We start from the raw sequence: 21,767 nt of genomic DNA on the forward strand, positions 1-21,767 counted from the left end.
AATGCATGAACGGGGTCCACTGGCAGCTAATGCAGTGTCTTCCACAAAATGCGTCAGATTATTACTCCGATGGTATCTCAGAGACAGCGCGTACCAGACAGGCTAAGTTCAAAGGAATACGAACGCATAGGCCGTACCGATCATAAATTATCTCAATAACCGACGCCCTGTCCCTGCACCAGAGTTAGAGACAATAGACATCCTAAACTCCCCAGCTATGAACATTGGACAGTGGACAGCCGCCCGTCTCCCCGTTCCTCCGCGGACCGCGGTCCCCGCCGTTCCCACGTGGCGGCGCCGGCGCGCGCCCGTCGGCCGCACGCACATTAGCACCGCGCCAGAGCCGCCTGTTAGTGCCGCCGGGACGCTGTTTTTGTGGCACCACCGGCGGTGACCGGAAGGAGAGGTAGCTGCCGACCGATCCGCCCCCTCGGCGGCACCGCGCCGATCGGGGCTGATCAAGGAGCACGGGAGTCAGCGACTCGGGGAGTCTGAGTCGTCAGCTGAGCTGTGAGTCAGTGACTCGGCGAGTCCCATCCCCGCGCTGACTGCCGTGTGTTTTTCTGGGTAGGTGAGTCACGCTTTCGGCGGTGATATCGGCCGGCCTCGTTCCCCGAACTCCCACCTAACAGCGCCGGTCCGTCGGACACCAGACTCGACTACAGACAGTTTCACCGGCAGCGCATATTGGACACAAATACAGAGTTTTCCGAATGGATTTTACAGAAATTATACAGGCATGAGCAACTGGAGGCGACTCTTTACCTATGTAGATCATAGCTTACGTGGTTTGTCATACCTATGATAAATGGGTATGCATCGCAATTATCAGTAGGTACCGAGCAGGCAAATCAACTCCAACTCGTTTGACTGAACAGATATGTCAAAGGTATCTCGTAAACGTCATTCTAACATGCAATAAACAAAAGCTCGTCGCCACAACAATGCTTGAATGACATCACCACTGACCCAGCGACAAGCTTGCAATTGTCAACCATTTGGCGACCGCCTGCGGTCCTGGTCACCCCTGGTGCCGCCCTACGGACCTCAACCCCTCCCCGATACCGTGGCGGCTCCGCCCCTCCGCCCTGGCCCCCGTCGCCCTCCGCCCACCGCCGCCGCACCGTGCAGCCCCACTGCCCCCGCACCCCTCCCCGCCGCGCCGCCGCCCCCGGGCCATTACCGCGGCGGGCATTCCCGTTTCGCCGTAGTTGGTCGGTGCAGAGTCTGCAGCGCGCGTCACGGACTCGCGTCACGGGCCCGTGTCACGGCCCTGCGGCGTGACGGTCCGACATCGGCTGTCGTTACACCCCCGGCGGGTCAGAGGGGAGGGGAGGGCGCCCCCGGACCCGGGTCAGGAGCCATTGAGCGCCTGTTTAGCGATCGGTCTCAATGGCGCGCCGGTCGGCGCGGGGCGGTCGGTGGCTGATTAGCGATTAGCCCCGGCGCGGCGGCCGATGGAACGGATTAGTGTACCGACGACCGATGAATAGGGGCGCACACCCGTCCCAATGGACCTCCATCCGGTATGTGCACTCTATTAGAAAGGTAAAACACTACACGACCCCGCCAACCATATCGGTCATGACAAACAAATGAACAAATAGCGACGAGCGGTACACAATGGGTCATGTTTGTAGGTGCTGATGGTGCTTATGTTTGTTGACGTCAAGGCCCGTAAACATGCATCAGCTTCGGTAAACATCGATTAAAGAGCAAGGCTAAATGTCTACCGAAGCGCTTGGTCGATGATGCACTGAAGTGCCGATCTGCGTAAAACGGTACAACGCTCGCCTATGAAGCGCACGTTTGTGTCCCGCCGGGCCAATGAAGGACACTGTCCTATTCACCCTTTCCCTCGCTCCCGACTGTCCTCCTGTCCCTCCCCCCCCCCCCCTCCCGTCTGTTTGTCGTTCCGTCCGTCACCTGTCCCTCTCCTATCCGTCCTCCCCTATCCTCCTCCGTCCTCCCTCCGGCCGCGGCCACGGGGACCGCCGGTGATAACACGCATTAGAGCGGTCGGCGCACACCCGATTGGCGGTGACGACCGGTCCCCGATGATGGACCAAGACGGACAGAATGGAAAATAATCACACCGGACGCGGCGCGGGACGGACGGCCGGCGCACGGCGGGACGGGGATGGACAGGTATACATACAGGGCGTCCGGTGTCGGCTCTCAGACAGGTGACGGAAGGGGACGGGGACTCGGGCGGTGGAAAGGTCAGTGGATCGGTCAGTGACCGGTGGTCAGTGATCGGTCATTAGTAGTCCACATAACCCTCGCCTGAAATGCCGTCAAACTATACCTACATATACGGCATGCAGCGCCGTTCTCCTGTCATTAGTTTCACACACATTAGCCTGACTGCGCTACCGCACCGGCCATGGGACGAAAACAGCGGCGACAGGACAGTAGAGCTAAATACTTCATTGAGCTAACTACACCTACCTACTGTCGACATCAGTAACTACAGCCCCGGCTGGTATCAGCCTCTATTGGCGCAAAAATGGGAGCCTGCGCATCGCCGCGGCATTACCGTCAGTGTCATTTGCGTTCGCTTCAGTACGTTGATGAGGCCAGGTATTACCAACAAAGCCGCGTGGAAATAAATAAATTACCTGCTTTGCTAGACGGAGCGTATCGTTGGTGAACTAGTGTTCGCCTCTGCAGCAAAGAAGTGTTTGCACAGTGCCTCGCCAATGCTCTATACAAACACAAATGACTTTATATCATGAAAACGAGCATTGCCCTCCGGTCACAGGCCAGGCCGGCGCGGCCCTCGGCTACCGGCGCGGCCGAAACGACCTCTAGTCAGCCAGGCCGGCCGGCTGAATGAAGTTGCTCCCATCAGTCGGCGCGTCACGGTACTGTGAGCACCAGGAGGGGGAGGCCGCCGCCGCTCGGAGCTGTAACCGCCGCGCTGCAGCGCCGCGGCAGGAAGTGGGTGACTTGCAGCCGGCGGCCGAGAGCCGGCGCAGCTCTGTCACAGGTTCAGAGCCCGTCACCGATCCGAAACAGAATAAACTCAGACATCAAACAGAGACGCCCTTATAGACCAATCACAGGCCCATCGGGCAGGCGCTACCACAAGAGCAGCCGACGACCGAAAGGGTCTGGCTGATAGTGAAACAAGACAGACTGATGTTCACGAAAATCTGTGTTTCTATACACATCAAACACAATGGTAATTACAGAAAAGCAGTACCTATGTCCGATAAAGGCTCATTTTGGAGTAATTACTACTTACTTGCAGCCCAAATTGCAGGGAGAATCAGCTGTCCTGCTCTGATGATCATGTATATTAGTCGGTAGCAGCGTATGTCGCCTGGAGCCGTGACGGGCCGCATAGCATGACGCCCGGCTCTGCACTTTGCCCAAAAATAATTGAATGAAATGAAATAGACTGGAATGAAATGCAATGAAATATAAATAATTGAGGCGAGGAAACGGCAACTAGCAACGGCGGCCCATTTGGTACACAAACTAACGATCGTACCTAACAAACCGTCCCGTTGAATCACACAATCCTGCCAGCTGATCGGTGCGATGACGAACTCACTCACCTACCGTCTATCTGTCCCCACTGCCCATTAATATCAGTGATGCAGTCCCAGGCCTCCGTTTGTCAGATTTCCGCCGGCCGGCCGATTGTCGGCCGAAAAACTCGGCCGGCGGGACCGTCTCTTCAATCGCCATCAATTCTGAGCGGCCGGCGCCGGGGAGCAGGGCTTCATCCCGGTCCGGGCGGCGCGACATCTCTGGTGGCCCGGCGGCGCCGTGACGAGCGGACAGAGTATCACCTCTCGGCGGAGCGGCCACCGTCCAGCCACCGCCGGCGTCCAGTCAGTATTCCATAGGCGCCAAATAAGTCTGCCGTTTAATACCGGGCTCGGCCGGCCGGCCGGCGCGCCGTCCGAAATGGCCAGTGGCCAGGCGGCTCACGTCTGCCCGGCCGGCCGCCGGCCCGCCCAGCGCCGTAAACTCTCCACTAACACGCAGTTTAAATGCAGTGAATAACCGCAGCCCATAGCGCGGCATTAGGCTAGGCCCTTTAACGCACTCTTTGAATGCATAACGTGCCGGCCGCCTCAGCCGGCCTGGGATGACCACTGGCGAGGGGGCGTGACGTCACCGAGGGCCGGCCGCCGGCCACGGGGGACGGACGGACGGGGGCGGGTATGTGGACCGGCCACAGGGGTATATGGACCGGGCCGGGATGGATAGCGGACTGAGACTGGTCACTGGAGACGGCAGGGCGGTGATTGACACTTAGACAGCGGGATGAACTGAATGAATAGTAATTGATTACCTAATGGTTAGTCTGAAACGTGAGAGCTGTTTGTGAAAAGTGTGAGAGGACAGCCGTTTCTTTGGTTATTAGTCGTTTTGGGTTACCGCAGGCGCCCACCAGCCCCCTGCGGTCGCCCCCGGCCGGGTCATGGGGCTGACCGCAGCCCTGCAGCCCGCGCCGCCGCTGGCTGGCTGCCGTCGCCCCAGCCGAGCTCTGTTTGTTGACCGTCAGCCGCCAGATGGATGGACCGGCCGCCGCGCCAGGCCCGCTTATTAAACACTCCACTTATCCAAACTTCGGCACGAGTTTCAAACATTACGATTCGGACGCGCGGCCTGGCCGGGCGTCTCTGCGGCCCGACTGTAAATCGGAACACACTGGGACCGGGCCGGGCCGGACACAGTGACACCGCCGGCCGACAACTTTTCAAACGGCATAACTCGCCCGGGAAGTACACTTCATTACGGCGCGCCGGCAAATGGGCCGAAATGACACGTTGTCGGCGCGCAGGCGACACGGTGCGCGCGCCGGACAGCGCCGCCGCGGCCGATATCGCGTCACTCCGTCACGTCACGTCACTAACGTCACGGCCGCGGTCCGTCCTGGGCAGGCCGTCACGGGCGTCACTGGAGCTCGCCGTGACGGCGGCCCACTCCGCCGGGAGAGACTGTACAGCCGGCGGCACCGACCGGCGGTTCGCCATCAAAATCCGATCGGTCATGTGACGAAATGGCAGCGTGTGCTGGGCAGCTGGTCGACAAACCAGCGCTTCCGGCGGCGGCGCGGACAGGTCCGAGCAGGGCTCTCACGGCGGCACAAACGGGCCGTACTCCGTGCTGGGCAGAATACAAGGTCGATCGGTAATCAGTCGATACGAGTCCCTCGTATGAGAGCCTCGCTCCTCAACACCACAAACCTGATTCTTGTCGCTCATCCCCACAAACCGTCCTCTACTTAGCCGTTCGCGGCCGAGCAGACCCGCCGAGTCTCGGTCAGTCCCGGTCCGCCCAGCCCCGCTCCGATACAATAGCAGCTCGCGCCGTCATCACAGCCCCGGCCACGGTCGGATCGCGTGAGCCGCCGTGCTCAGCGCCGCTCCGCGTCCAATGGCCGCTCCAAAGGGTGGACAGAATCGCCCTCTGATCCGGTAAAGGTGCAATTAACGCCCGGCACACGACACCGGGCAATGTGCCGGCCGTCGCTGCGGCCGTACCGCGCGGATTACACCGGATTAAAAACACATAAACACGATGGAGAGCAGCTTTAGAGCGGCTCTGCGGTCGGAACGGTCACCGGCTGTCGCCAGGTACACGTGTTTCGTGCTCTGTTTTTGTTCTGTCACGACTGGGGGCGAGGGAGATGAGAAAACAAACAAAGAACGCTTTTGTCATGGTGTTTTGTGCTGCCGTCCTCTGCCAAACACGGCTGGAAACGTAACGTTTCAAGTGCCGCACGGCGCCGCACAATAATCTTGACTGAAATTCACCTAGGGTGGATGGCATTAAGCCGTCCAGCAGCACTGGATGAAAATACATCACAGCCGAGTCATTTAGTCCAGCACTTCATTTCAAACGTCAGATGCATTTGTCCAGGGTTCCATTTAAACCGCAGATGCATTTGGCAGAGAGCGCGGACAATTAAGTGACATACGTCCTGTGGCGGTTTTCGGGCCGGCTGAGTCGGTCTCATTTGGTTGGATTTATGGTCGTCCAATATATCATGCCGAGGCCGGATTCGGCGCCCTGCATCTCCCAGCGCTGCAGAAACCGCGCGCGGGCTAATGATTCTAATTCGACTTTTAACTGGCAAAACATTTCTGAGGCGCGGCAGCGGTGAGGGCATAAATCACGCGGCCTCGTCTATTCCCTGCTTAGCATGTCGTTACCAGGGATGAGAAGAACAAATTCTTAATTACCACCGGATCAATATTCAAATTCGGGAGCCCATTGCAGGCAGCGGCCAGGGTTTTAAACGGCAGGAAACTCTGATGGAAAAGAATACCGGAGCCAAGAAGAAATTAGAAGACCAGGGGAAGAGCAGTCGATGATTAACTTCCCCCAGTCGGGAGGGGCCTTTTTGCCCTCGGATGATGCAACTATTGACGTATGCGGCGCCACCCCAATAATCGCCGCCCATCACCGGTGGCTGTTTGCACATTCTCTGTCACGGACATTTGTCCGGTGATGTCAGCGAATGCCGGCGCTGATGTATTTGTCGCGTTCGCGGAGACATAAATATTTACTGGGCTGTACATCGCCGGCCCTCCCCATCGCTCGGTGCGCCGAATATGTGATATGTTCCAGATAAACAATACCTAACGAACCACAAAATAAGGACATTATTATAAAGAATGGGCGGTGAATATATAATAAACAATAAGTTTAACTAAAATATGGCAGCATATCCAAACGATGACAAGCAAACATTGACTGATTATAAGGCATTTACCACATCTTAAGTTTGGAATAGACTGCTCTTTTATAACTAGTAATTAAATTGACTGATGATGACGGAGCACCACGAAGATCCCAGCATCACCATCAGCATCAATTGGAGCACGAGAACCCCACTCTTTAACACCTGCTCGCCACGCTTTAACACTCGTCCTCCTGAGGTTATACTGAAGTCCCAGTGATTTTACTCCACCGAGCCAGTACCGCAGGTCACAGCCTCCCGCACCTCACCAACGCACGTTCACGTAATGCCAGTCGTATACGGTTCATAAGTACACGTTGTCGCCCGCCGGAGACGCCAATCACACCCTCCTCTCGCAGTGCAGCGTCTGGGGAGCCTGGCCGACCCCACAGCCCCCGCGGCACACGGCGGGGGCCGGTACCCCCGCACCGCGCCAGACGGTGAGGCACGCCGCCCGATTACCGCACCCTGGGGACATCCATCGAAGGGCCATACCAGACACACGACTGGTGGCCTGTGGCAGCAGTAGCAGTACGACGAACTGGACTGGCGCGATCCAGGCGCCGCACTCAGCGGGCCAGCGGACGGCGGGCGGCGGGCGGCGGGCGGCGGGCGGCGGACAGCGGGCGGCGGGCGGCAGCGGCGGACAGCGGACGGCGGGCGGCAGCGGCATGCCTGGTCGCCAGCCAGCCGGCCGGCCGCGCCGCCGAATTCACACTGAATGTATAATCAAATACAATCGGCGGCCGCGGCGGCAATTAGGAACTTCCTGACGTGACGGCGGGCGGCGCGGCCGGGCGCCCCTCCCTCCCTCCCCACCAGGATGGGGGCGGGGCGGGCGTACCGACAGCCCGGCCTGTCGGACCGCCACACCACTGTCGGTACGGTCCGACGGCTCTGTCCTGTCGGCACGGCCCTGTTCCGACTGACACCGGTCACTGGCCAGCCAACATAGGTGGGCACGATCCGTTCCTCCGTTCCTCCGTTCCGGAACGCCGTTACAATTTTTAGGAACGGAGGAACGGACTCGTTACATTTTAAAAAGGGTAACGGACCAAGTAACTTCCGTTACATTGGTTGTTCGTTCCTCCGTTACAAGTTAACAGTTAAGTCCGTTCCTTCGTTCCTCCGTTACTTTTCGTTGTCCGAGCGGGTTGATCTTTCAGCTAACCCACAGACATTAATGCAGCAGCGGAATAGTGGATTATTGAGCAGCCCTGACTTGAAGAGGGAAGATGGCCTCAGTGTAGTGTACATACAGTGTACTGGCCTTCCCCAATGAGCCGGCGTTGCAGTATGTGTTCGCAAAGTTCAACACGGGCGTCCCTTCAAGCGCCTCAGTAGAGCGCATGTTCTCAGTCAATGGGAAAAGATGTGCTACGTGCAAAAAGAGCTACCATCTCAGAAAGTGGCAGCGGAACATCTTCAATTAAGGGAGAGGGGGGGGGGGGCACTGCCGACTTTTGGTCCCATTCTTTCCATGCAACAAACATAGGGCTAATGTTAAAATGCCAAAATCAAAGGGGGCACGGTGCGCCGGTGCCCCCCCCCCGTTCCGCCGCCTATGCTCTCAGCTGCCAACCTGGAACGTCTAGTAGGTATTCGTGAAGGGCAACCGGCATCTGGCCGGGGACAAGTGATGCGCATCAGTACCACCAGACGTTCCAAGGTTTAGTGTCCAATCAGGGCCCACTGTCTTGGTAGATTTGGTGGGCATTCCGCTTTCTCGGTAGGTTTCGTTTGTGTCAGAATGGTCTCAAAAATGTGTAAAATACACCACATTTTAACGTTTTTTATTTTGCTGTAACGGAGTAACGGACTAAAAGAACTTCCGTTACATTATATGCATAGGAACGGAGGAACGAGTAACGGAAGTCACGTTTTGAGGGAACGGAGGAACGAGTAACGAAGTTACAATTTTGGGGAACGATGCCCACCTATGCCAGCCAAACAGACTACCGCCAGCGAGCTCAGCTAATGCCAGGCCAGGAAAGCGACCAGGGCCATCTGGGTGTCTGGAATATTCACATGCACAAAAAACAGCCATACATCACGTGAAACCAGCAGTTATCGTGAGCGTATCGCCGTGATAACTGGCACCGGGTGGCCGGATCGAGCAGCACGGTGGTGGTGGTTAATGTCATCACTAGCGACCGTGACTTCCCGTCTGCGCTGTACCAGATCTGCCAGTTCGGACCGAACTGCGGCAGGCAGTATCATCCGCCGGCTCCGATCACAGCTGGACTGCCGATGAATATATTCATCGGCCGCGGTATCTCACCTGGAGGAGCCCAACGGAGCCATTCATCACCGACCAACCAACGTCATGAAGGTGTTTCACGCCCCGGCAATTTCATTTCGCGGCGGGGGAGAGACGGTATGAATATTCAGGGAATGCGGGCACGCGAAAAAAATGTCTATTGGACCGACAATACCTAACAAAATAAACTGGCACAAAAAAAAAGCTAAAAAGACTACTTACACTATGCGTGGTGCTGACCCGGTGTTAGTCTTCAGAGTTATATTTTATCGCACTGACGGACGATAGCTAGCCATGAGGATTACGCGAGCATTAAAAGTACGTATACTCGTATACAAATGAAAATGTATAATTCAATTCATACCAAATATTTTGCTCCAAAGACAACTGATCAAATTTCGAGATTCCGGCACGTTCCGGTCCCTGCACCAGCCACCGTACCGGCTTTATCACCATTTTCGGAAGGCGCTCTGCTAAACGCCACAGAGCCCATGAACACTGCAGCACACCGGAGCCCATGGAACGGCCGGAACATGGGTCCGGGGCGCGGCCTTTCAGCCGGCCATCGGGGTCGATGCATAATGTCGTCCACTTCGAAGTATCGCCGGGACAATCAGCCGAAATACGCGTACTCAACGGCTGCACGACACGCGAGCGTCCCGGGTCAGCGCGGCGGGCCGGGGGCGGGCGCGGCCGCCACTGCAGCCCGCCGCCCCGGTCAGAGTTCATTAGTCATACGACCCCGGATCGTTAGCCGAAATGATCACTTGGTAAAACACGCTGCAGCAGCGGCCGGCGCCGGGGTGGTTAGCGCGGGGCCGGCGCCGCTCGGCAGCGAGGAATAATAATGACCCGACGCTGACCTCGAGACGGCGGGCCGTGACGCGGCCTGGGACACCGCCGGACAAACAGCTTCAGTCCACCGGCGCAACCAGACAGCTACTTAGTTAGTGCCCGATAACTGTATGTACACTCGAGGGCAGATTGATGTTCCACCACTCCCTACCCATCGGGCTCCCATGGCTCAGCACTGGCTGCTGCCAGTGGCAGCACTGGCAGCACTGGCACTGGCAGGCAGTGCTGAGCAGTGCTGAGGGCAGGCAACACTGGCAGCAGCCAGTGCTGAGCCATGGGATCGCCCGATGGGTAGGGAGTGGTGGAACATCAATCTGCCCCCGAGTGTACAAGGTGGAGGAGACTACCAGGCCTTCATGTGCGGAAGTAAACTACAAAAGACAGTGATCGTGTCAAATGATATCGCAGCGGCACGAGGGCTGAGTGGAATGAACAGCGACACAAAGTTGACTAGGTAGCCCTGATTCTCAACATTCATATGTCAAACTCCTAAGCACAACCATATACGACACTGATAGAAATAGTAGAGTCATCCATGCGATCATTTATCAATTTTGTCACCTTTTGACACTAATGATAGCTCAGAGAAGTAACAGTCGAATAGCACCCGGCTTCTCCAGACGAAGAAGCACAGACAGACCGTGTCTCTGAGGCCAGACCTGCGGCCTGCCGCTCGTTCACAGACCGGTTAGAGCCGTTCAGAGCCGGCTCCTTTAGTCGGAAGACGGACAGACCCGTCCTCCGCTCCGCTCGCGTCAGCGGCGCAGCGGGAGCGAGGCGCTCCCGTCAGCCGGGGGCGATGTGACGCAGCAGTTCCAGTTGTGGCGCGTCAGTTCCACTCGCGGCGCGGCGGGGACACAGCCCGCCGCTAAACGCGAGGGTGAGGGTCACAGTGAATCAGCTGGAGCCGGCTGGAATTACCCGGGCCACAAAGAACCACTGAAAAGGCTTGGTCCGCCCAGTGACGCCGAATAGCACGTGCAGCGTCACTTTGGGACGCGCCGGCCGAGCGGAGGTGCCACCGCTATCGGCCGGATCGGGGACCGCCCAGAAACAGCACCGCAGTCTGGCGGGAAAACTGGAATATGCTGACAGAGTGGCGCATCGCTCCAAATCGGGGAGCCGACACGGCGTCAGCGTGCACTGCAGTTGCCAGCATCATCACCCACCCATGGCGCGGCCGTGACATCCACATAAATCATGCAAATTCGCGGCCGATTGCAACTGGCGGAGATAACGACGGTACATTGCCAGCGGCATATTGACACCAGGAGCCATGCCAACAGCCGGCAGCTGGCAAATGGGGATACCTCCCTGGCCTGGCAGAGGCGGGACGCGGCCCGTGACCCCCGGCTACTACCAGTGCACAGCAGCACGGTCAGACAATGCCCGGCGGGACCGTCTCAGCACAGCCGCTCCGGTGGCCCGGCAAACGCATGGCGCTCCGGCGCGGGTCGGCGTTTTCGGCGGCGCGTTTCTGCGCGGTTGGGCGTGTTTACAATATGTGTGCGTGGGTGGGTGGATGGGCATTTGGGGCCGATAGCCTCTCGACTGCACGTCTTCCCGATGGTAGTGAAATGCTCGCAGTCTGTCCCACTACGGATGGCTCTGAATAGTTCAAGCGACAGGACAGAGTGATGAACGCTGAAGTCCCAAATGAGTTCTTCAGTCGCAGCTATGCTTTAATGTCGAAACCATGACGCATTCACTCCGATATTCATAAACCAAATCTGCCGATCATTCCCCTCAGATTACATGAGCACGGTACACCATTCTGGCAATCTGACTCGATTGGGAGAACGGCATGTTCCAGGGGAGGGTTTCTGACAAATCACAAGGCACCCGAGCTCCTTTGGCGGGTCATTCCTCAATCACTTGCCGTTTCCGTGAAACTGTTTGATGTGCACCGTCCTCTCAGAGCCGGTGTCCCAGGAGTCCGCCCATAGGTTCCAAGGACCCCGATGTTAGGTCCGATACTGGGACCGACTGCAGCGGCGCGGGCACAGGTCCGAAGCACGAACTGAGTCGGCCCGCAATACGCCGCCAGTCACGCGCACAAACACAATTCATATTCCCGGCCGGGCCCACTCGCCAGATGCAGCGCTCGATATCTTTGGCAGCCACTCCGAGAGATGTTTGTGATCCCGGCGAATGCTCACCGGTCTGCAGAGGCCGGTCAGGACGTGGTCCACGGTCAGCAAACGGCCCCAGGAGCAGGGGTGCCGCGGCCGGCCCGGGGCTGCGGGACAGGAGCTGTACAGCCCGGCCCCAGAGACGCAGACTGCAGGGCCAGTGATCCGTGGTCCGCCCGACCAGAGATAACACGCCCAGTCAACTGCGAGTGTTGATGGATTCAGTTACCAGTAGCCTACTCCTCGCCGAAACCAGATACGGCCAAAAACAGCCCTGCTGCAAGGTCCCACCGATCTGCTGGACAGCGGGGCCTCTCCCGTGCCGTGAGCGCTCCCCATGGCGCGGCGGCGGTCCCAGTTTAGTAGCCCGTAAATCACTCATCGGACAGACCGGCGGCCGCTCCACAAAAACGTCGTCCGTCGACGGCGTTCCGTCCGCCGGGGAGCCCTGTGGCCGCAGCGGCGGCAGATGCGTGATGTCACCAACCGGTGCGGTGCGCCTTATGGACCGCAGCGACGCCGGCTGACCGCGGCCGGAGCGGGCGGGGGAGAGACGACTGGACGGACAGGGGAGAGGCGACGGAACGGGAGGGTATAGACCGGGGAGACGACGGGACGAGAGAACACGGCCTGACACCGGACGAGGAGGGCGACCCACGGGGCACGGGGAGACGGGGAGAGACGGACGGTGCCGAGTAGCCGACGGCACGGTCCAATGTTCGCTCCCCGGGGTAACGTATCGCACCGAACACATGGGGCGCATTTCCGAGCATGTTCAACTAACTACAAACACCTGCACGGCAATCATATATGACAGAATGGCGTGAAAGAACTGAGGATTTCTATCGTATGCACTATATAAAAAAAATAGCGGCAAATACCATAATATACATTCGTTAAAACACAATCTGAATCACCAAACGAATGCCAAGCACCAAACGAATGCCTGCATTACGTTATAATGCAAAACAATTCAATGAATGAAAATAGATTGTTTTACGGTCAATAAGGAATCTGTGAACCAATCAAAACACGAAATAACGGCATCATTACAAGCCGTGCAAGCCACCGGCAATCCTTTGCCCATAATCTGGTTTACGAGGTGGTAATATTTAGCGGAATGGCCGTAACTTTTTTATCGCCGTGCCACGCCGCTCAAAATGGCGCATTGACTCGCGGCGCTCGGTCGGCCAGCTTTAACCTCGCTCATAGTTTAATATTTGATGGACTGGTCACGGTGCTAAAGCCGTTCGCTGTTCACGTACTGGATTAAGTACTCCATACACGACGATATGGACTTCAACGCCACACAAACAGGGAATAAGTGCAGGCCGACCCTACTTTCACTTCACCAATCTACAACAATGCGTTTAGTGAATAGCATGGTGATACAGAAAAACTGCTTAGTGAAGTTTATGAGAGCATAAAGATGCCCAAATTGATGATCATAATCAAAAGAAAATGAACCATCAGTGACATAGAAGAATAGCATGAGAGTTCCGTTGATGAATATACTCCTGAGTAAATATCATATTTAATGGTGCTTTTCATAAATTAAGGTAGAACACCAACCGCCCAACCCAAGTACCAGAATCCTGTCTGATCCTCGCATAGTCCCGAATCATCCTCAGTTGAGCCTTTTAGTTTATCCCCGGGCAGACGGCTGCCTAGCCGCGGTTAACACCTGCCTAACCCGGAGCCGGCCACGCGCCGACCACTGACGGTCCATGGAGACCACTGACGGACCACGGCGGACCGCCAATTGACCGCCGACAGCCGGTGTGGTTTGTGGTCCGTCACCGCGAACACACCTGGTTTGAGATTTGTTTCCGGTGGATAAAAACAACAGAGACGCTCACAGGCTAGACAGTTTTCTGGTTTAGGTAATAAGGTGGCTCCATAAACTTTGATTTTTACTAGTTTGAAGTCGATGTCTGAGGGCATGATATAACCGTAAAAATCTACTTATCCAACTCAAAACTCAATCCCTATCAATCCTGACCGGAAGCACCTTCAAAAACATCACCCAACATCATCAACTGACGCCATAAGCCGTCCATCGTCACTTTTGCCGTCATCTTTAACCCGGCAGTTGCTGGGGTATTTCGCCACCCACCGTTTGCTGGGGGGGGGGGGGCGTTAAACGCCCCCAGCCGATAACTCGAGAACCAATAGGCGCAGCGAAACGCACGAGGCGGCAAACGAAAGAGCGCGACGAGACGCTTCAGATGAGTACTTTAAAGTTGAATTTTGAGGTCACAGGTCGGGTCAAGGTCAGGTCAAACACCTGAAATCGGGCTTTCAGTAGCATGGACTTCAGGACTTCGCAATGGGCGCCTCTCGTCATAAACTCTGTCAAAACGGTGCACAATCCATCATATAAGGTCTACAAGAGTGTCAGCTCCATGTAGGGGTCAGTCAAGCATAGGTCAGGGTCAAGGTCAGGTCAACCGGGTACGCACATATCCCCGAAAATCAAAACTGATATTCGCAGCCTGTGACACATGTTTTATAGGTAATTTGGGGCGTAGAACACGATGGTGACATTCATTTTATCATATGTGTACGTGTTTGGCTCAAAAAGTTCAATTTAAGAAATGCATATATCATGGTCGTAAAGTAGTCACGAAAAATTGCCAAGATTCAGTTCAAGATTATGGAAAATGCGGAACGATAATCAATAATCGAAGATAGCCATTTGATTAATCATGGTTTTAGCAGTTTAATGGCGTTTACGGCATGTCTGTATGTCTATTCTGTGATTTTATATGATTTTTTGAGCATATGCCGTTTTTGGTCGAAAACTCAGAAATCATGACGTCACTAAAACCTCGATATCTAAAAAATTTTCCGACCGATTTTTTTGAAACTTTGTCACAATAAACTTCAATCAATTCCCTACAGGTACCCAAAATTTGGCGCGCCTGCGGCGCGCCGTTTTTATGCTATGGCCCGGCGAAAAAAGTGGGGGCGTTTAACGCCCCCCCCCCCAGCAACTCGCGGGTTAATTAACCCGGCAGTTGCTGGGGTATTTCGCCACCCACCGTTTGCTGGGGGGGGGCGTTAAACGCCCCCAGCCGATAACTCGAGAACCAATAGGCGCAGCGAAACGCACGAGGCGGCAAACGAAAGAGCGCGACGAGACGCTTCAGATGAGTACTTTAAAGTTGAATTTTGAGGTCACAGGTCGGGTCAAGGTCAGGTCAAACACCTGAAATCGGGCTTTCAGTAGCATGGACTTCAGGACTTCGCAATGGGCGCCTCTCGTCATAAACTCTGTCAAAACGGTGCACAATCCATCATATAAGGTCTACAAGAGTGTCAGCTCCATGTAGGGGTCAGTCAAGCATAGGTCAGGGTCAAGGTCAGGTCAACCGGGTACGCACATATCCCCGAAAATCAAAACTGATATTCGCAGCCTGTGACACATGTTTTATAGGTAATTTGGGGCGTAGAACACGATGGTGACATTCATTTTATCATATGTGTACGTGTTTGGCTCAAAAAGTTCAATTTAAGAAATGCATATATCATGGTCGTAAAGTAGTCACGAAAAATTGCCAAGATTCAGTTCAAGATTACGGAAAATGCGGAACGATAATCAATAATCGAAGATAGCCATTTGATTAATCATGGTTTTAGCAGTTTAATGGCGTTTACGGCATGTCTGTATGTCTATTCTGTGATTTTATATGATTTTTTGAGCATATGCCGTTTTTGGTCGAAAACTCAGAAATCATGACGTCACTAAAACCTCGATATCTAAAAAATTTTCCGACCGATTTTTTTGAAACTTTGTCACAATAAACTTCAATCAATTCCCTACAGCTACCCAAAATTTGGCGCGCCTGCGGCGCGCCGTTTTTATGCTATGGCCCGGCGAAAAAAGTGGGGGCGTTTAACGCCCCCCCCCCCCCCCAGCAACTCGCGGGTTAAAGTCAATTTTACCGGGGACTCCGACCCAGCGGCCATCACCTGCCCGATCGTTACCGGTGTCACCTTAACCGTCACCTTTCCAGTGCTCACCGGCCGACCCCCGCCACCGACGGCCAGTCGCCGCCGCGAAATTTAGTTTTATTCCCGGTACAAATGGCGCGGCTTTGGCGGGCCTCTGGGCGGCATTAGGGCGGTATTTGGGCGGCATTTGGGCGGCATTTGGGCGGCGGCGGGGCTCGGAGCGCGGCTCGGCGGTGCCGCCGACGGCCGCCGCGATTACACCTAACAATTTATAGGGCACCTAACGGCCGGCCGGCTCACCGAGTCATTATGTGGGACCGACCAGCACCGCCGGACCGGCCGGAGGAGGACGGGGAGGGGCGCCGGAACAGGACAGGGGACAGGGACTGGGGACAGGGGACAGGGGACAGGGGACAGGGGACAGGGGGAATACAGGGATGAGCGGGCAGCGGCATTGTTAGAAGGTGGACACTGGACAAAACGGCTGATGGACCTTGGATTTGAAGGGAAGGTGATCGGTGGCCGGCAAATGTTGGCCGACGGACGGTGGGTGCATGACGTTGGCGATAGCAGGCAAACAGAGGCGGGGTCGTATTCCCTCTGTGTTCCAGTCTGAAGCTAGGAATAGAACACCATAACGCCAGACAAAGTGTTCGAGTAGACAGGACTGGCCGGAGGACAGAGCGGGACAGCGCTGCGGGCCAAAACTGGGCACCGAGGACAGTGGAGGCCGCGAGGACCACAAAGGACCGCAGAAAGGACCGCCGCAGACCCGCCTACGCTGCCCTGAAAGGCTGGGACACAGGCGGGAAACGTCCCGGCTGGTGCCGGGCGGACGCCGGCCGGCGGGGGGCGAGGGAGGAGAGGGGAGGGGAGGGAGGAGACGGACCGCGGGACGGGTGACGACGAACGGAAAGAGCAGAGAGAGAAAGGGACGGCCCAGATGGCGCCATTTGGTTCTAATGTAGCGGCTCACAGCCTTCGGGAGGGGCGCAGACCGCCGCCGACCGGCCGCCCGAGCCGAAAGGAAGCTGCCCGGCGGCACGGAAATTCAAATGTGCCCTCCAGTTGGGCTGATTGGGCACCAGTTGAGCAGTTAGGCCGGTTAAGCCATGCAATGGCTTATTGCTGGCTGCTGGTGGTGCAAAGAGCCGCTAGACATAGTCCAAACATACCGATCCGGTCCCCAAGGACGCAGCATTGTAAAAAAACGGCCGTCAGAGCTGTATAAAGTTGAAATTGGTGGCCAACTTTAATCACCAGTCACCCCTGGTCGGCACCGTCCATCCTGGTCACCCTGGGACGCTCAATGTCTCTCACTGGGAGCCGTATGGGCCGTCACGTGCCGGGCCCAGAAGTCCGCATCCAGCCGACGGCCACCTTTTCCCGGGCGCCAGAGGCCCCGGCACAAGTTCTCCCATTCATCTCCGACCAAACGGGCCCGTAAATCTCATCCGCGTGTTTTAATGCGCCGCAAGGCGCGCTTATTTGTCTTGATATAACGAGCGTAAATCAAAACCCAGCGCCATAACTTTTTGGCCAAACCGCTGTGACCACCGTTTTATTGGAGTCTCTCAAGGGACCACGTCTCGGGCGTTATGAGAGCCATTTAAAGTAAGCCAAGTTGATATCCATCAAGATTTATTTCCCCATAAATCCGGACGATTCTCATTTCAGGACAAATTCTATAGCAATGTTATTAAATCAGATGGCGGAACAAAACAGGCGTGGCGCGCTCTGCGCCCGGACCAGCCGACTCGGTCTGCAATGTGCGCGGCCGCAGCGAGACGACACCAAATTAAATGAGCGACGAAACTTTCCCCCTTTAATATGGCACTGACCACGCCTCGAGAGCCAAGTTCGACCGTTATAAACTAGCGCAGAATGCAATTTCGGCGCCGTTTTAGCCACGTGCCCGTCGCCGCGCGGCCAGTTATGTTTGTTTTCGTATTTCATAGCACGCCGTTTGGGTCCGTCGCTCCGCGTCGCCGCCTCTTATGAGACCGGTTGGCCGCAGACGGCAGTGACAGCGGTCACCGCAGAGGGGCCGAGGGGTGCAGAGGAGAGCCGAGACCGCCGCTAGGAGACCGGCACAGGCATCGCAACAAAGACAATAAACGATGTCACTGAGAAGTTTTACATTTACCCATTTGTCATTTACCCGAATATTTACCGCAGAAACAAGTTGCTTGAAACAGAAACGTCAAAAGACCGACAACTTCCGTCTGCTACCTCCTAAAAGGACGTTTATTGAGTGGTTTGTTGCGATACGCCAAACAACGGCCAACTGAAGGCTCACCAAACTCAGCAAAACAGTGCTGAAAGGTGCCATGATAGGCAGAAATCAAAGAAGGAATAAACCGAAACTTCAATTGAACCAGACACAGGAAAAAGAAAAGCAAAACAATCCCACACAAAACCTGGTCGTACTCGCTAGAACCGCTAATCAGCCGGGCCCAGGCATATTCGCGCTCAATGGTGTTAGCGCCCTAACGAAACCATTGCCGCTAGATGGCAGTCAACAAACGCCTGGAACTAGGCTGTGCCGCATTGCACCCGGAGGCCAAAAGGCCGCGGCGGCCAGTATCATTAACTGGCAATTGACACTTGTGGCATTGTTAGGGATGGAGAAGAAGCGTGTCAATGCAATAGCGTGGATTATGTGACTGAATCAGCACACTGTACTGCGCAAGCTATGATTGATTATGTAAGCAAGCTGAAAATACAATGTGAAGAGGCTAAACGCCACCTAAAATGTGGACTCCCTCTTATCGCTACAACACAAGACACAAAATCCCGAGTCACGAAAAGCATCCACCAACGTCAGGCTTTAAGCCGATATGATCGGAGGTTTGCTAATGGTCCCAGCTACGGGGCACAGGTATGACGAGGTCTACCGCCAGATCTATCCCAACTGGGGAAAAGGGAATGTCACAAGCCTGTGCCGAACTCCGGCAGCGTCTCAGCCGCGCGATGGATCACCGACAACATCGCAGACCAGTGCTGGAACATCGGGAATGTCGCGGCCATACGTTAGACCAGGGGCGGGCAAAGTCCGGCCCGCGGGCCGGATGCGGCCCGCCAAGCTCCGGCGTCCGGCCCGTGGCCTGGATAGGCAGCCAGCATTGCAATCCGACCCGCGAGACCTATGATTTCTAGTGCGTGTGTGTGTGTGTGCATTTTACATAAGCACCCTTGATTTTTAGTATGGTTGTCATGGGTCAAAAGTCATTCGTTTGTAAGTGTAACTATAGGTATTTGTCTCTGTCATGAGCCAGTCATTGCCCGTCGTTGGTCAGTCGCGTCATAGCAACATAGCATCCATTTTAGTCATCGACAAACGAAACTATGGCGAGCTTAGCACTCCGGCCCCCCAGTTGCTCACAAATGCAACACCCGGCCCGCGCTCCCAAAAGTTTGCCCGCCCCTGCGTTAGACCAATGGGATGTGGCGGATAAGGACCATCGGTATTCGGTAATGTGGCAGTGCTGTGCGGGACAACGCGGGGCCCGGCTGGCCAGGGCTGTTTGGACAGCTGCTCGGGGCCAGACAGTCGGTCCAGACTATTCAAGGCCGCGGAAGCCTCACTGGGCTGCCAGGGACCACTCTGGGCCATTATGGACCATCCAGGACCATCAAAGCAAACTGGACAGTCAGCATTGTCAGTTAACTACCGCAAACGGCATATTACAAATATCGGGAATGGGCGCCATTCTGAAGTCAAAGGTGGCAGAAGGGCCCACCAGAAGCGTCATCTGACGCCCCCCTGGGTGTGAGCCCGCAGGGCAGCGACGCCCGCGGGTTGGGGGGGGGGGGCTGCTGGCGCCCACAGGGGTGATGCAGGCGCTGCTGGCGCCCACACAGTTCCAGATGCGGTCCAGCACCCTGCCTTTATGTGCACTGTGCACTGTTGATGTGTGCTTTTACACGATATGTGAGAATGTGTGCCATGCAGTAGACGCGTGCAATCTTGTCCGAGAACCGTCTCGATGGGACGGAGACAACACTTAACTTGACTTAACACTTAGAAGCTATTAGCTAACACAAAAGCTTGTTTTTTATCTCACATTTGGAAAATCTGCCTGTGACATGGTATAGGAACTGCTCATGTTTTCTTCTCAAAAGTAAAATATAAAGAACAATGAAGTCGTAACGTCAACAAAACATGCTAGACATTTTCCTATAGATCACGTATTTTCATCAGAATGGGAATGAAAATGATTCCAGCTATTCGATGTCTTCAACTTTACGTAAGAAAACTCCCGAATTAATAACCAAATGAAATGAATTGTTGCACAGTTTAACGAGTATTCACCCATCGATATAGCTCTATTTTGACGAGTCGGCGCCGATTGGCCGTTCACCCGGCAGAGACCGGCAGCCAGGCGGCCCACCCAGTGATCAGTGTCCCCGGCGCGGCTCCTTTGAACGCTCTGCACAGCATGCCGGCCGGCCGGCACACCAATGCCAAATGACATTGTGGACATAACGCATCGGCGTGATTGACGAGGCCCGCGGCGGCGCTCTGCGATAAAGATGCACGTAATGCACGGTGTGCAGCAGCTTTGGACCGGTCCACGGACCACCCCTGGGACCGTCCCCAGGACCACCTGGTCTGCAGCTCATTTCGGCCCAAAATGGACCGCATTGGCATAATTGACAAATCGATGTCTTTCCTTTAGCGGAGCCCTATTACTCCGAGGGCCTGGCGACACTTTGTACGTGTCAACATGCAGTCGAGGCCTGCCTACATTGATCTACATAAATGAATGAAACAATTATTCCGAGTGTTTGCACAGCCTAATAAGAATACAGTTCAATAAAGCGAAACCATAAACGGTTCCCCTCCTCAAATATTGATTCATAATCCATCCATTATAATAAAAATGCATCAAACTTTCCATTTAGGGATGCCTACCTACCTACTGTTACTATCGCTATAAAAATAAATGTGCACTTATTAGTACGCTCTTCAGATTTTGGTTGCTTGGCACGCCAGCATGACCGAATCAAAATTTCGTTTAAAACAACGAATTCATAATAAATTATATCGCATAAATTGAAAACAAGAAGTGGCGGCCGTGGGTCGGCAGTAAAAAAGGGTAGGTGGGTGCCGCTGCGATATTAGAGGTCGTCCAGTGCCGCTGAATATAATGACCATATGACCAGGGCGTGAGATCCAGAGAAGTCCAGATAGCTTTTAAAGCTAGGAGCGAAAATGAATGACTAACTTCAGATCCCGTCCCTGAATTTTATGTGGAATATTTATTCCGCATTCACCATTCTAGCCATCACAAGTGCAGTGTTTTCATTTACCGTCTTACCTATCAATAATCGGTTCCAACTTCTAGTCTAACCCATTGGGGCCCTTGGGGGCTTATGGGGGCCTACGTTGGGGCCTATACAGGGTGTAACTGCATTATGTACATATAAGCGTCCCAAGTAATGGGTTGAGCAATTTAACCAGCGTTCAGAACCTTTTGGCACAGACATATAGGTAAGCGTCAAACCGCGCGCTTCAAATAGCGATAGAGCGAGCTGCGAGGATGATGTGGTCCGACAGGCACCAATAAAAACAAAGAACCCAGTTCGCCATTTCAGTGAGTATATATCTCCGGTCAGCCCCCAATAATGAACAGCTCGGGGCCCGCCTGCAAATCGGCGCTCCGTCGGCTATCGCCGGCGTGACCCGGCCGTTCCATTATGTGACGGGCGTTTGTCCTCCATAACTCGGCCGCCGCGAATGTCAGTGCCGCGGGCGGCGGTCGCTCCTGTGGCACCCACGCCGCCGTTCGGCCCGTCAGCGTGCGATCCGCACCTCCGACTCATTGGTGAGGCACCGCCGCCGGCCGAG

The 21,767-nt window shown here is 55.3% G+C and overlaps 1 protein-coding gene across 1 annotated transcript in view; it reads right to left on the reverse strand.

Annotated features, from left to right (window-relative positions):
* LOC122378251 (homeobox protein PKNOX2-like) overlaps positions 1 to 21,767 on the reverse strand; it is a 31,883-nt gene that overhangs the window by 9,599 nt on the left and 517 nt on the right. The gene's annotated exons all lie outside the window — the stretch shown is intronic.

The sequence above is a fragment of the Amphibalanus amphitrite genome, unplaced genomic scaffold (genome assembly GCF_019059575.1).
Source record: "Amphibalanus amphitrite isolate SeventyFive unplaced genomic scaffold, NRLGWU_Aamphi_draft 000056F_arrow, whole genome shotgun sequence".
In the NCBI taxonomy this organism is placed as follows: Eukaryota; Metazoa; Arthropoda; class Thecostraca; order Balanomorpha; family Balanidae; genus Amphibalanus; species Amphibalanus amphitrite.